Genomic DNA, 17,452 nt, shown 5'->3' with positions numbered 1-17,452 from the left:
ACATAAGAGAAGAAGTCAAGAAGAGGATTCGGTTGAAGGGGAGATTAGATTGCAAACAACAAAAGTGTCTTGATCCCCAAGAAGCATGAACAGAACTTGATTTGCATGTTTCCTGACTTGAAAAATGCTAACTAGCAAGTTAAACAACAAAGATGATGAAAATCGAAAGGAAAAGGTAGGAAATACTCAACTGGTTAAGTGTTTTGAGGTTTTTTGGAAGCTAAGAATGTTGGAATCGACTTGAAGGAATTGGAACTTGGAAACTTGAAAATCAACAAATAAATTGATACAATGGAGCACAAAAATCAAGGAGTAGAGTAGAGAAGAGAGAAACAAAGAATGGAAGAGAAAGAGAGAAATGAGAATTTCGTTCGATAACAAAATTGTTTAACTGTTTCCTCACTGGTTCTCTACTATAAAGAACCAAAGAATATGTTATAGGGAAAATTGAAATTCGATTATGACTATTACAATGATAGCTAGAACTTAAACACACCGTTTCAATAAACGACAAATCATGACAAGAAAGTTTTTCAAGAAAATTCAATATGCTAATCTAGGGACCAATTTGTAAAAGAGTATAAAACTACAAGGTTAAATAATAAATGACTAATGGTGGTCGGTTGATTTCGATGTGGTTCGCTATTCTTCAAATGAGGGACTTAAATCGCTTAAATTACTAAGTGGTTCAATTTTATCTCTCAATCTCAATTTTACCAACTTAGACAAATTAATCTGGTTTATCACTCAACCTCGTCGGTTAATCCAAGACTAATGAATTGGTGCACAAAAATATTATCTCTCGGTCTCACTTGTCTAGATATTCCCTTAGGGGCATCAATTCCTAATTTTTTAGGTCTATTCAACTTAGTCCAATTTATTATGATTTAGTCCCTTGTCCAAAAAATCAACTTACCCACATCTCTATCAACCAACCATCTTTAGGTTTTAACTACTCATGGTAAAAATAAAGCTAATGAACATGGAAATAAAAAGTAAATAAGCCATTAAAGTAAAGCTTGAGAAAAATATAAAAGTTTGGATTTTTATGTAAGAAAACTTAAAGAACATGAAACTAAAGGCATTTAACAAGAAAATGTAAAGCAATAAATATAAAAGGAACAAACTTTAACTAATTTAAAGTAAAAGAAACTAAAATACATTAAACTAAAACTAGAAATGTCTTATAACCAAGGTACAGGGACTGAAAGTGCAAATAAACCTAAGCTATAGTGATAACTAACTTAACGAACACTGAGAACAATAAGAAAGTGCAGAAAAATAAACTTTAAAACTATGAAAGGAGAAGAGAAAATAAAAACCCTAAAAAAGTTGCAGAAAAACTAAAGAAACTAAAGCTAAAAACTAAACTAATGTGTGTCTCCTCTCTCCTCAACCAAAATTTGTTGTTTTAGGCTGATGGCTAATAAAATTTCGTTGCATATGTCCAATCAGTTCCACTATTAGCTCGTTGAAAGCAAAAATGAATAGAAATGGATAAATATAAAATATTTGGAAATGATTAAGGTTTTCTCCAAAACGAAAATGGATAAATGAAGTCATTTGGAAATGAATGTGATTTTTTCCAAAATGAAAATGAAAATGACCTGAAAAATGAATTTATATTTTTTGAATTAAATGAAGTTCGAAAATGGAAATAAATCATTTGGTCATAGTGAACTGTTGAATGCGAAAATATTAAATATATTCTCATAGATTCTTTTACGGTAAAGTCATCATGATTTTAACAAAATTAGAAATTGATTGAGAAAATTATTTAATTGGAAATATATTGAAGTTTATTTTTGGGAAATAGAAAAACAATGGATCAGAATATAAAGTATTGGATTAAAATTTTGGAAAATATTTGTAATTGGACCCGATATAGAAGAGGCCCAAAAGCCCCTTATGTAATAAGGGGGGATGACAAACCCTAGTATGATTAATTAGGGTTGTCACCCCCTACATCCTAGTTGAACTAGGATTTTGTTTTTCTAGTTGAAATAAAATTCTCTAATTCAACAAAGGTTCTACATTCTCTCATTATAAATAGATGGCACTGGTAGGGCTATTTGCACAACTTTCAAATATCGTTATTCTGCCCAAGAATAGATAGACTTTTATTCTCTAAGAATTAAATATATTTTCTGGAATAACGATTCTATTGGTTTCTATTTTGAAGAGCGAATTTTCGTTTTCACCCCTTAAAAAAAAAGAAAATTATTTCTAGCTTTTGTGTTTGATTTGTTTTGTTCAAGCCTACAACAATTCATGGTACGAGAATAGTAGAGAAGATCATTTGGTTGAAAGTAGAGAACAAGGATCCTTCTATCCGCAAACACAAGTACGGTTTCGATCTAGGGTTTATGGCTATAAATATCACAAACTGGTCAATTTTCAAATTTTTATTTTTTTCTATGCAAAAAACTATTTTCGAATCGAATTTTTTCCAACATTAATGGTTACCATGAGATAAAATAGAACCATATTGGGAGAACGGATTTACCCCAAAGAGATTAAAGATGTCCTATGAGGGTAACACACTTATGACAAGGTTAATGGACGAGCACTGATCAAGTTACTTTCGTAATGGTATGTCATTAGGGAGAGCTCAGTCTCGATACTATAGTGGAATGACTTCGTGACTAAATGAGTTTATAATTAATAAGGGAAAAGTTGGAACTTAATTATAAATCAATTGAGCCCTAATCATATATGTCCAATTGGTCCCTCCGCTAGCTTGTTGAAACCATAAATGTATTGCATGTTGAATCAAATGAACAAAACTGGATAGAAATGGTAAAGTTTGAGAAATGGGAAACATTTGGAAATAAATGTGGCTTTCTCATTAAATGGAAATGACCTGAAAATCAATTTATGGGCTTTTGAATTATTATTAATTAATTGAAGTTTGAAAATATAATTAAATTAATTATTCACAGTGAATTCGTTGAATGTAGAAATATTAAATATATTTTCTCATAGATTCTTTTACGGTAAAGTTGTAATGATTTTAACGAAATTAGAATAAGGTTGAGAAAATTATTTAATTGGGAAATTAATTTATTTATATAAATTAATTTTTATGTTTATTTTAAAAAATAGAAAAACATGTATTGGGTTAGATTGAATTATAAAGTATTGGGCCGAAAGTCCAAGAAGCATTTATAATTGGACTCGATACGGGAGAGACCCAAAAGCCCCTCATGTTAATATATGACACGACAAACCCTACCCTAGTATATTTTAACTAGGAAGCATCTATAATTAGACTAGGATTTTTTTTCTATTAAAATATATCTCCACTAATTTAACAAGGGTTTCACTTCTTCTCCTTATAAATAGATGGCACGATAGGGCTAAATAAATAACTTCGAGATATTGTTATTCTGCCCGAAAATAGTGAGAGTTTATTTTCTAAGTATAAATTTTATTTTCCAGAATAACAATTCTACCAATTTCTATTGAAGATTGATTTGATTTACCATCGAAAGTAAAGTAAATAATATTTTGTTATGTTTGATTCAAATTTGTTCAAGCCCACATTCGAAACATTTCGTGGTATGAGAATAACAGAGAAGGTCATTCGATTGAAAGACAAGAACAACAAGGATTCGTCTAGCCGAAAACAGGGTGTGATTTCAGATAAATTTTATTGTTATAAATATCCACAAATCGGCTTGATTTTCAAAATTTTAATTTTTCGTTGTGCAAGAAAACCGTTTTCGAACTAGATTTTTTCCAACATGTATAAGTTATGAAAATGCAAATGTGATCGCACACAGGGTATGATAGGTAAATAAGAATGATTATAGGTATGATAATGCATTTATGTATAAATGATGCCCTAGTGATTAGTAAAATACTAGGATATGATTGACATGCCAATATGATTATACACATGCTTAATAAGGGATTTTACATGTTATAATGAGGTCTAGTATTCGTTATAGATTCTCGGGTTATATGTAACATAGGTTTAACTTAGACGGGTAACCTAATATAAATTAAGCTTGTGTGAGAAACCTTAACATAAATCCAGCTTGTGTGAGTAACCTTGATATAAATTCAACTTATGTGAGCAACATAGTTCACCCTTGTATCTGAATACGTTTTATTATAGTTTCATCAGGCGATATTTATCTTAATTGAAATGGGAAAAACTTGAAAATGTATTGAATATGAAATGGTATGTATTTATAACTTGCTTTGTGATATGAAATTGATTTGGTATTAAGTGATGTTACTCATGTTATGCAATTATGTCTAACCTACTTGAATGATAATGTTGGCAAGTGACCAGTTAAGACATTATGTGCCAAAGATAACCAAATTGAATGCCAAGTGATCGATAATTGTTATACTAATAAGTGATCAACCTAAGCTACTATTATGTTTAAGTTGAATTGAAATGGTAAGAAACCGTGAATTGAAAATAGGATATAATATTAATAAGTTATCAAGCTAAGCTCGAATGTGCTTGAAATGGTATAATGAAATTGAGAACTTAAATTGATGAAATAATAGGTATAAATATATGCTTGTAAATGTTAGGATCATCCCGATTAAGCAACGAACAAGTAAAAATAGTAGAAGAAATTGAGAAGATGAACACACAAATTTAACGTGGAAAAACCCCTCAAAAGAGGATAAAAAACCACGGGCAAAGATAAATTTACTATAATGGCAAAAGAATGAAGAGTACAAAAGATGGAGATAAAAACTAAACCCCGAAAACTCGAAAAACAAAGAACCCTCAAACGTAAACACAAAATTCTCTGAATGTGTTATGAGTTCTAATCTAATGGGTGTTTCTTAATTCTAAGATTGTAAAGGAGCCTATTTATAGGCTAAATTAGTAAGTCAAATAAACTATACTAATAAATGCTAAATATATTATACTAATAAATACTAAATCTTATAGAAAGAAAATATATTTTTGTTTAACTTGACTTGCAAGCAATCTCTTAGAATTTGGGTCACACAATTCTAACAGTAAACAATGGTAAGAAATGAGTAAGTAGATTGTGAAATAAATAGAAATTGGTATGGTAAGTAATAAGAAATATGGTATGTTCATTCATATAAAATGGTTATATGCATGTTTCATACAGTAATGGAAGTCCTTGGTATGTGAAATGGCTATAATTTGAATTTGAATTTGAATTGAGTGTATGCATTTGATTTCAGTTTGTGTTATATTTACTTGAATCATAGAAGTACTGTTGAGCATTATTGCTTAGTGTATGGTTTGTTTTCTCCATGTGCAGGTTTAGGTAATCTCAAAGCTCTGAAGTGTGATCCAGCATCCATTCAGGGTTCCTCAACTTAATAAATTTTGTATAGTCCTGTTTTGTTAAATATATGGCATGTACCTAAGTTGAGTCGGTTTTTGGTCTAATATGAGATCATGTTCATAATTGAAGTTAGAATCGTATTTTGAGAATGGCCAAATGATTTAATCATGAATTTGAGTATTATATAAGGTTTGAAATGCTTAAAGATGTTGTTATGTTAAGGTTATTTGAGTATGTTCATATGTTAAATGTTGTGAATGGTTGGATCATGAATTGAGCCTATATGTTGAATGATAATAGAGCAAATGGTGTATGATATTTGTAAAAAAATATAAACAAGGTAGTTTTGTTTAGAATTGAACTTGTTAAGAATGTGTATTGGGCTGGAAATGTGGTATGAAATTGTGAATTGGTTGTTTTAGGCAGTTGTAGGTTGATGCCATTTTAGACCATTTGCAAACTGATAGTCACATAGCGATGTCGACCCCTTGTAGTTGCGACGAGCCTAATCAATATGTTGTGTTGTGATGAGGAACCCCTTCAAGTCGTGATGTTAACACGAGATTTTGAATTCTTTACGATTTGGTCTTAATTCGACCTCGGGCTAGTAATAGAGATTTCGCAAAGTCGTGTAAAAACCAGAATTGAGTGTATATCATATCATATATATGTGTTGCCATATTTAAATGTATAATAAAAATAAATTGAATATATTTGATCATAGTTGCTTTGGTAACAAATGTGGCATCCTGTAGCTCAGGCTTGGCGATCGAGTCGGGTTTGGAGTACTTCTTTTGTAGAAGTGTGTAATTTCTATCTAACTACAAAGGCTTCACATTCTTTGAATGAAGAGTAGAATTCGGACCCCTCTACATAAAAGAACTCAGCTATTTTCTTTGAGACTGTTATTGAATTTGTTGTTCAATTTGAATGGCCTTTTGAAGGGCCTCCTTTTGGTCTACATAAGTTTAGAGTTCAAGAGTATCAAAGATCTTAAAATTCAACCTATTAATAAAATGATCCAAAGTTGTTTTTTCCTCCTCAGTTATGTTTGCTTGAATCATGAGTAATTTCACACATTGTAATATTCATCAATTGAGTCTGCTCATTAAACAAGACATCAGAGCTTTTTCTTATTCTCCTTGTAATAATAGGAAGCCACAAATATCATTCGCATTACTTGTTCCATATGTCAATTGGTCTATCACGATTTAATCTTTGATTGGACAACAACTGAGTCTACTAACTCAAGGTATAGTTGGAAAATTCCAAGGCTTTTAATTGCACTTTTTGTTCATCCAAACACTTGTAATAGATAAACATTTGTTCAATCTTGCTTTCTCATTCGTAATATGCATTCAGATCATTTTTCCCTTTGAAGGACGAAATTGAAAGCTTGGGCTTAGCTAAAGAAGGTAGCCTATGATCACCACTATGGGAATGATCAATAAAGTCATGAATCGCCCATCTACCTCAATCTCTAGGATTTTGAGGTTGTTCATCGTGATCATAAGTATCTTCGACTTATTATTGAGCTTGGCATGACTCAACCAGTTCTTCCAAAATTTTTCTCATTGTAGCCATTACAATATCCCTTTGATTCCCCATTTCTTTTTATCTGGCAAATAAGGCCTTGAATTTGTCATTGATTTCCATAAGATCTCATCACAATTTATCTATTATACTAGCCACATTCTCCACAGTTACTTGTGGTCGCCTACTTTCATCATTGCCACCTCAATATCTTGTGTGAACCATATTAACAATTTGAAAATAAAAAACATTGACAAAGAAAATATCAAATAATAAGACCTCGTCGTTAACACTTTCAAGAAAAAATTACTCTAAGAAGCAAAAAAAAGAAATAAGAATCATACACTTGTAAATTTTAAAGTGTAATAAAACTTAATAATTCTTTAGATTTGGTGGTGATGTTCAATAACAAAGCATGCCTAAGGCTTTATGAAGTTAAAGAAAGCTTGACTCCTAATATAAAAGTTGTACAGACGTAGGAAAGACAACTTTTATCATACCTACTAACACAAGAAACAAGAAAATGTAAGAAAACAATAATGAACAATAAAAAGGTTAACAAATGAAAACCCTAAGGCTAAGGACAAATACTACCCAAAAACTAAAACAAAGAAATACAACTTGAAATTTTTGTTAAAGGTATTCTCGATGTGCTAAAATAATTAAATTTAATATAGGGCTTCCTCAAATAGTAAAATTTTGATCTGGAAAGTTTGGGCATTAAATTACCACATAATATGTTTTGAATTTCTTTTTTTTGCACTGGGAATTTTTTTTCCATTGTAAAATAGTGCCAAAAGTATGATCAGTTAATTCTAGTACAACAACATGCTTGGTTTTATTCTGGTAATTTACAGGAATAGCTTGTATCAAACTTGCAGAATTAGCATGGCAGGTGCTTGGGAGATGTGAATTGGCAATGTCTATTTGGGATCATCATTTGGCGCATTTAGAAGAATCAAAATCTCTTCATTTTTCAGGATGTGTCCTGGAATATTAGTGAAATTATCAAGGTGTCCTATAGTTGGGCAAAACAGTATGTCTCTTTTAAGAGGGGTACATTGACTGAGCCCCGAAGATCGATTTCAATGCCATACTTGACAGGTAATTGGGTTTGTTTGGATATTGATGGGTTAGTCAGAAATGAAACAGGTTTTGTTGCAGTAGGGGGAATTGTACGAGATTGAAATGGGGGTGGGTTATTAGCTTTAACAAATAATTGGGGAACTGTTATGTTTTCGATGCTGAATTGTGGGGCATTTTGGATGGGTTGATTTTCTTAATAGATAGGAGTTATGATAATGTGTTAGTTCAAACTAATAGTTTTAAGCCGACTAAGGCCATCAAGGAGAATTCTTTCGATAGTTCCAATTCTACTTTGATCAAAAGAATTCATCAGATTTTGTCGTAGTTTAGACATTGGAGTATTTGTCACATCTATAGAGAGAATAATCAGGATGTTAATAGCGTGGTCAAATTAGTACAGGATAGAAGAAATGGTTTAAGCTTGTTTGAGGTCTCCCTATTTTCAGGGATGGTTTAGCTTATGTAGCTAGTCTGTTTACTTTCTTTTTCCACCAAAAAAAATTAGGCGAAAATAATATTATTTATCCTCTCTATTGAAGTAAACAATTCAAAATTTCTAGGTAAAACAATTTTGGGGCACCCTAAAATGTAAACAACAATGGAATCCATTTTTAGCCTAAACAGAGGAACCAAGAACTGAATCTTGATGAAAAAAATGTTTATGGGTATCAAAGCAATTTGAAATTTTGACAAGAGAAGAGAAATTAGTACAAACTACAATAAGCAACAAGATCAATAAAGAAAAGATCCAAAGATGGAAAAAACTTAGAATCCAATTCTAGTTCAGTCAAGTATAAACGACTCGTGAAGGAATTGAATCTTGCGTATGAACAGTGGTCAAACAGACTTGAAAATTTCCATATTTGAATTTAGCAAAGAGATGAATTGAAAATAATGGAAAACAACCAAGAAAGAATGAGGAATAAGGCTACAAATGATTTTTCAAGAGAGAACTCAAAATTAGTGTTTGAACGGTTTCTTGAGGCTTAAGGATCAATTATTGGTGGACTTAAAGGTTTTTGATCAAATATGGAAATAAACAACAAAATAGACTAGAAACAAGCGCATAGAAGAATCAAACATAAGAGAATAAGCCAAAAAGATGATTCAATTGAAAGGGAGATTATATTGCAAACAAAAGCAATATCTTGATCCCCAAGAAGAATGAACCCAACTTGATTTACAAGTTTCTTGACCTAGAAAAAATAGACCATCAAGTTAAGTAACGAAGATGATGAAAATCGAATGGAAAAGAAAGGAAAAAAAATAAAGACTCAACCAATTAAGTGGTTTGAAGTTTTTTGAAAGCCAATAATGTTGAAACCAACTTGAAGGAATTGGATCTTGAAAACTGGAAATTAACAAATAAATCAGCATAGGAAAAATATTTATAATCCGAAAATCAAGATTAATAAAGATTAGAAAAGATAGGAAAAATGGAGAAGTAGATATGGAAAAGGCGATGTCCAATAGAGTCTTTTGAAGAGAGTCTTCAACAAACACCAATAGAGGCTCTAATGAATCGCTTAAGTTTGACACTTAGTAAATTGAAGGGTGATGAACAATCACTGACAATCTATGAAAGATTGAGTTGAAAGAAACTTCTTAAACTCTCAAGAATAGAATCTTATAAACAATAAACTTCAAGAGTATTGAACTAATGGAAAACCAATTTGAACTTTACAAAGATGGATGACTAGCCTTATGTAGGCAAACAAATAAGCCCAAAACAAGGTTTCTTACTTGCACTCTAACTTTAAGTCCTAATTTGACAAACAAGTAAGAAGACTTCTAATTGAAGTTAACTTGTTTATCCACCAAGTAACTAACATAATGAAAAAGAAGAAGACTAAGTACAAAAGCTAATGAAATTCGACCATCCTCCTGGTAAATAGCCATGGATCGAAAATTACAATAAATAACTATGTTTAGCAACTATCAATCTAAATGGGACAAGACAGACTAGTCCAAAATAAACTTAAGTAAAAATCACTAAGTCCTACATGAAACAAGTCAAATGTAACAACCCATTTTTAGTGAAATCGAAATAGTAGTTTCGAGACCACAAATCCAAGTCCAGAAGGAAATTTTTTTAAAAATTATTTCATGGTCTGCGTTATGATAGAAATATCATGTGAAAATTTCGTTAAGAAAATTTTACTGATTATATGTCTAATTTGATAGAAAGGACCAAATTGCATAAAGTGTAAAAGTTGAATTCTAGTATCTAAAGGGATCAAATAGCTATGGAATTCAAAATTTGAGGTCCTTATATGGAAAATAGACCATTAAGAGGAGTTAGTAGATAAGTATGATTAGTCATCAAAGGAAAATTTGATAAAGAAAAGGATGAAATTGGAAACTAAAAGATAAAAAGATGATAAATGATTAAATAATAAAAATATCATCATATTATCATCTTTCTCAAATTATTTTTACATGGAAACCCTTGTTAGAAGAACTTGAAGGTAGCAAGCTTATTTGGCTTAATTGGGTAAGTATCTTTGTCCCATTTTTAATAATTTTTATATTTTCGAGATCGTAATAGCTTAATCTAGCTATCCTGGGATTAATTTGTAAAGTTATCAAAGTATTAGGGTTTTTCCATGGATGAATATAGTAGAATTATGAAGTATTATGGTATAAAATGAAAAGGTTGTTGATAGATAAACAACTTTTGTAAAGTGAATTTTGATGAAATTTTGATTTATGAACTAAATTGGAAAGATGTAAAATTCATGGAAAAATTCTAAATTTTATGAAATACATGGGCTGCTATTGTTACATGTAAAAATTGGTTAGGCTTTGAACAATGATTAAATTGCATGAATTTCATTTTCCGAGCCTAGGGACGAAATCAAAATTAATTAAAAGTATAGGGGAAAAATGGTAATTTTGCATAAGCTGTGTATTAGATTGAATTGAATGTAAATAGAATTAAAATTGATGTTAAATTCATTCGTATAGATCCGGATAGACCAAATACGGAGTTAAGTCGAGGAAAAGAGAAAGTAGCAGATTAGCAGCTTTTATGTACACGAACATTGTCGAGGTAAGTTCGTGTAACTAAATTGTATATTTATATGTTTGAATTGAATTGTACGTATGTGATTGTATTATTACCATGTATATGAAATTAATCACATATCTGACGATGACTGTCAAGTATTAAGTCCTGTTTGAATAAATGAAATTCGATAGATATAGGGTTCCCGAATTGGTTGTGGTCCTGCATGTGTTGTGGACACATCACAGCTCGAAAGAGCATCCCGTTATTAGCTCTCATGAGCTTCCCGCTGTATGGTTATTGCAAGCTTCCTGTTAATAGCTCTTTGGAGCATTCCGATTGGTTGTGATCCTGCATGTTTTGTGGATACACCGCAACTCTTATGAACGTTCCGATATATGGCTCTTCGGAGCTTCCCGATTAAAGGCTCCTTCATGAGCTTCCCGATTAAAGGCTCTTTCATGAGCTTCCCGATTAAAGGCTCTTTCATGAGCTTCTCGATTAATGGCTCTCCGGAGCTTCTCGTTATATGGCTCGAAAGAGCTTCTCGTTTATGTGCTCGTATGAGCATTCCTGAATATGGATTGACAGATTACAGATTTGTACACTTTGTGTGTACTACCCGTGTATCCATCGATATTTTAAATTATTCAACGGGCAATATCCTGATATGAGAAAATATATGAATTCGAAATGAATCATTATCCGTATATACTCGAAATACATGTAAATTTGATATTTGATGAGCTCATACAAGTTTCTTGATATTCATGTGAAATAAATGACTAACATGTTTGATGGAGTTATATGTTTAGGCTACTAGCCAATTTGTTTTAGAATATACGAACTTACTAAGCATTAAATGCTTACTCTGTTTAATTTCCTCTGTTTTTTTAGTAATTCAGAAGCTCGTTGGGTTGGAAGCTTGACGGAGATATCTCACACTATCTATCGACCCATTTTGGTACATATAGAAAACTAATTTCGATTATAATGGCATGTATAAGGTAATTTAGCCAATGTTGGTTTAAAAGTATTTTGTTGTAAATAGCCATTTGTATGGCTTGTAGTTGATATATATATAAATGACCTTATCATGTTTGATATGTGTTTGAAATGGATGAATGATGGAATTCATATAGGCATATTGAAAATTGGTTCGAGTTAGTTTAATTGGTAAAATATACATATACGTGAAGTTGGTCATTTTGGTAAGTTTGGATACTTGGAAATATGTGGTATTATGTTATATTTAAGATAAGATATTTACTTGTTTTGATTGCCCTATTGTGACATGTTGATACGTTAAAAGTGTTAATGTGGGTGATAAACAAATTGGGTGAGAAATGTGGCATTGAAAATGACTTATTTTCGTCCACACGGGTAGAGACATGGGTGTGTGTCTCAGCCGTGTGTGACACACGGCCTAGCACATGGGCGTGTGATTTGGCCGTGTGTCCCCTGCATCTTGTGAATTGTAAAACAGAGTACCCAAAATTTTTCACACGGCCTAGCACACGGGCATGTGACTTGGCCGTGTGATCCCTACACCTAATTAATACAAGTCAATATGCTTACACGGCTTAGCACACGGGCATGTGGCTTGGCCGTGTGACTCAAGTCAGAGAACACCCTAATTTGATCACGGGCTGGAACACGATCGTGTGCCCTTATTTGGAATGTTCATACAGCCTAAGACACGGGTGTGTCTCTTGACCGTGTGAGACACACGACCTAGCCACATAGGCGTGTGTCCCCTGCACCTGGGAAAAAATTGAAATTTTGCGAAAAATTCTTTGAGTACCTGGTTTAGTCCCGATTCTGTTTCTAATGCATATTTTGGGCCTCGATGGCTCATATAAGGGACATTATGATTAATTTCTGATATGAATGTGAAATGATATGAAATGTCTATATTTGACCTGTAAATTTCGGTAATACTCTATAACCCTGTTCCGGGGACGAATATAGGTTAGCGATGTTACATCAAATCTAAATGAGCTAAACTCCAGAGACTAGACATGTAGGTTGATTTGCACAAGGAAACATGTCATCTAGGCTTGTTGGCATATTCCAAATAGGTCCAAAATCAGTAGATGCATTATTGAGCCAAGTATTGGGCTTTTAGACCTCTAATTCAACATTATTGTTTAAATTGACCCAAAATCCATATGAAGCTTGAATCTTTTTTTTTATAACTTTGTAAGCCTTTGGTTATAAATTCTTCAATTAGCTTATTCAACTTCGCTTTAAGTTACTTGGATTTGCAATGTGTGATTAGACCTTGAGGGAAACTATGCCCATCACCACCATGGCTTAAGGTTGGGTTTTGGTGCTCGCATCATTGATTTTCGAGTTAAGCTCGAGCTATCAATTGAATTGAACTTGTAAGCTTAATTGAATTTTTTATTGGTATATATTTTTTGATACAAGCATCTCAGTCCAATTCAAATACCATAATAGAGATGGGCTTAGTTTCCCTCAAGGCCCAATTACGAGATCCAAATCTAAGCAGCTAAAGACAAAACTCAACTTATTCGTTCAAGACTTTATCACAAAAAAAATTTGAGAAGAAAAGTTGAAACTTCAAGACAATGAATTTTGGAGCAATGATGAATTAGAAGGGACTAATTTTGTGCGTGTGCCTAAGCTTTCAATCTATTATGACAAGCCCATGTGGAAAATGTTAACAAACTTAGACACTTCACTTCAAAGACCCCAATCGGTCCCACAAACCTAGACGTTTCATATTGGGTTCAGGTTTTAGGCTTAATTTTTATTATATATGAGTCCAATATTGTATTTATTAGCTATTATTGTTTGATTATTATTTTATTCAAAAAATTTGATAATTATTAAGTATTTTAAGTTATTTAGGACTTATGTGTTAATAAGAAAGTTTAGTTTAAAACTATTTCTTGTTTAGATTAAATTAGAATTCTAGCATACTTAAGAGTTTTATTTAGATTTATTTAGCTAGCCTATGTATAGGCCTTTGCATTGTACACAAATGATACAATTCATTATTATTTAACTTCTCTTTTGAGTTAATAAATTCTCTTTTTTTTTTCAAGAATTTCTCTTGAGTTTCTTTTAGAAGAGTTTTAACAATCTTTTCAGATTGTGGGGATCATCTTCAAAATTTTTATTACCAAGATTTCTTTTTTGGAGGAGAAATTAGAGCCGCTTAAAGGGAATTGTGGATTCTTTTTGTTTCCAAGGCTTCTTAGGACTTCTACATGCCACGTTCTATCTTCTTTATTTTCTTTTTTATTAATTATAATATTAGATTTCATTATACTATTTTATTCATCTTAGTTATTTATTTTTAATTGTTTTCTTTATTTTTATCTGACTTGGATTCATTTGTGTTTCAGGTTGTGCCAAAATTCAAGTTTCTTTTTGAATGTTTAAAGCCCTAAGTCAAATTCGCGACTTGAACAAACTTTACGATCTGCTTCTGTTCTACCACTCTCATTCCTTATCATTTTTATATTATAAAATTACAATATTATTATATAAAAAGAGCTTAAGTACAAACAAACTTAAAACATGATGTTTGATTGAGCTTGAGTTAACTTGTAACACTTTTTACTTGGATTGTAGACAATCTTGGATAAGTTATGCTACATCCGGTGCCTAAAGGCATTGTCGATCAAAACCAATTTTTAATTGATCTTAGAAAACAAGTTCATGCCTTAAGTAGTTCATCATTGATTAAATATTATTAATCTAAAACAACTCCTAATATCAAATATCTTTAAGCAACATAAAGGTTTGTGGTACCGATACCTTAGAAAATGTATCAGTACCTTTGGGCTAGATAGTATTGATACCAAGGGTCATGGTTTCATTACTTTGCACCTTAATGGAATCCTTTTTTACATTGATCCAGATAGAATCGATACCTCTACTTCAGGTATCAATACTTATATGTTGATTAGCCCATAAACCATTTCAATTCACTTTCATGCCATCCAAAGTCTCATCCTTTGTAAATCACAAACAATCGTAACCAAATTCACCTCATTTTTCTAATGTAATATTCCTTAAAAGACTATCACATACTAGACCACCTTTTACATATATACATTGAGCAATCTACCCATAAATAATACACGCATTTAACTAGTAAAGCAATTATACTTTTCTATTGCACACTTACCATTAAGTCATTAGTAGTGCTTGACTCTTTTAAGAATATTTAAATATGTTCTCACCTCTACCAATTGAGTCTTAGCTCGACTGGCATGGGCATTGTTGCCAATGCAGGAAGACATATGTTTGAGTGCACTAAAGTGCTTTGTCCTCCTATTTATGGATTGGGGAGAGGCTATGAGTAGTTTTAACCATTACGTCAAAAAGAGTAGATATTATCGGAACCTATCTATTCTCACCATTCACAATAATAACCTCATATCACAATTCTCACTCACATCTTTTATCATATTTTCATTTCATATTAATTTTCAATATACCTTAAACTTGTAACACAACTTATTTCAATTACACTAGCCAATCTTTAATACCACATCACATAACACATATTGCATCTCTTGACAATTATAAAAGTTCATGTAACATCCCTTACCCGAGACCGTTGCCGGAGTCGAGCACAAGGTATTACTTAACTTATCTTACTAATTTGGAGCATAAAAATTTACTTTTGAAAATTATTTTCACTATTTACAGCAAAGCTGTCCAATTGCGCAGCAGTCACTAAATTAATTATAACTTGAGCTACGGAACTCAAAATTTAACTCCGTAAATTTTCCTTGAAACTAGACTCATATATCTACTTACCATAAATTTTTTTAGAATTTTTGGTTCAGCCAATTAGTACAGTTTATTAGTTAAAATCTCCCCTGTTTCACCATTCGACTATTCTGACCTCTTGTTACTAAAAATAACTTTTATCATTATAGGATTTTCATATGCTATTCCCACTTGTTCCTACAAAAAATAGACTCATTAAGGAATCTAAGCATGTAAATTTAAACTCATAACCATTTTTGTACAATTTTTAATTATTTTCTAAACTCAGAACAGGGGACTCCAAAAACAGTTCTGACCCTATCTTACTAAAATTCACATATCTTAAAATATAAATTTCCTTTTGCTACACTGTTATTTTCCATGAAAATAGACTCAACAAGACTTAATTACATATATCATTCATCCTCAAATTCATTTTATACCATCCTAGGTGATTTTTCAAAGTCACGTCACTGTGCTGCCTGAATTCTGTTTCTTTGCAAAATTTTACCCTTTTCATGATTTACATGCATAGTTTATCACCTAAACTTTTATAACAACAAACACTTCCATACTTAACCATTTTAGCAACCATTCATCATCAAATACTTACACATCATTCTTTAGCAAGATCATAAATACAAACATTTAGAATAACTAAATCCCTATACATGCCATAACTCAAACGTGTTTCGACATAAAATACCGAGCAGTTGTGGTTGATAGTGTGGACGATCTCCGACTTCTTTAGGATCCTTGAAGTAGCCTTGTAATACTATAAGAGAAAGAGAAATAAAAGACGTAAGCATAAAGCTTAGTAAGTTTACTAGCAAATAAATAACAATATTTAACTTAAATAATTAAACTTAAATGTCTATATCTCTAGTTTACTCTTTAGTTAACCTCATACTAGTTCTCTTGCTTGTTTACTTAATATACTGGTGTTCATAACTTACTCTTCTCTTGCTGCATGTCGAATATCAATTGATAATATAATAAGTTCTTAACTCTTATAACTTACCTGAGCTTGCCATTTATGCTTTAAACTGAACTTTCATGAACATGATTCGTTTACAAGCCCGTTGAGCTACATTGGAATAATAAGGATACTCGGGTCTCTTCTGATAATAACATGCTAAAGCCATGTCCCAGACATGGTCTTACATGGGATGTTCTCATGTCGGTGCCCATGCCATGTCCCAGACATGGTCTTATAGGGGACCTCTCATCTCGGTGCCAACGCCATGTCCCAGACATGGTCTTACATGGGACCTCTCGTCTCGGTGCCCATGCCATGTCCCAGACATGGTCTTACAGGGGACCTCTCATGATCTTAAGGATGCCAATGCCACGTCCCAGACATGGTCTTACATGGGATCTCTTTACCCGAATGTCATGACATTCGTATCCAGTACCATCCTTATGTATCAACGGGACTTTTAAATTTTAATTCTCTATCATTTCATGCTTGGATCATCATCAAATAAATTCATAAAATAAATTCATAATTGCTGGAAATTAACAGCATTAATAATAAATATTGAAATATTGCATTTATTTACCGTAAACTTACCTCGGTACCAATATAGCCCAATTCACCAACTTAGTCTTCAACTTTATTCTTTCCTTTGTCTAACCTCGAGTTTCGTTCTTCTTGATCTAAAATAGCAAATTTAACTCATTTAATACTCACATTTATCAAAACAGCCCTCGACTCTAACTTTTTCAAATTTACGATTTTGCCCCTAAACTTTTGCATAATTACATTTTTGCC

At 31.9% G+C, this 17,452-nt stretch overlaps 1 pseudogene; it reads left to right on the top strand.

Moving 5' to 3' along the window:
- Positions 1 to 5,116: 5,116 nt before the first annotated feature.
- Positions 5,117 to 17,452, top strand: part of LOC121219192 (DNA-directed RNA polymerase subunit beta'-like) — a 15,035-nt pseudogene continuing 2,699 nt past the window's right edge.

Source organism: Gossypium hirsutum, chromosome D07 (assembly GCF_007990345.1).
Source record: "Gossypium hirsutum isolate 1008001.06 chromosome D07, Gossypium_hirsutum_v2.1, whole genome shotgun sequence".
NCBI lineage: Eukaryota > Viridiplantae > Streptophyta > Magnoliopsida > Malvales > Malvaceae > Gossypium > Gossypium hirsutum.
Note: the sequence above shows the minus strand (reverse complement) of the source record. Positions and strands in the feature narration are given on the sequence as shown.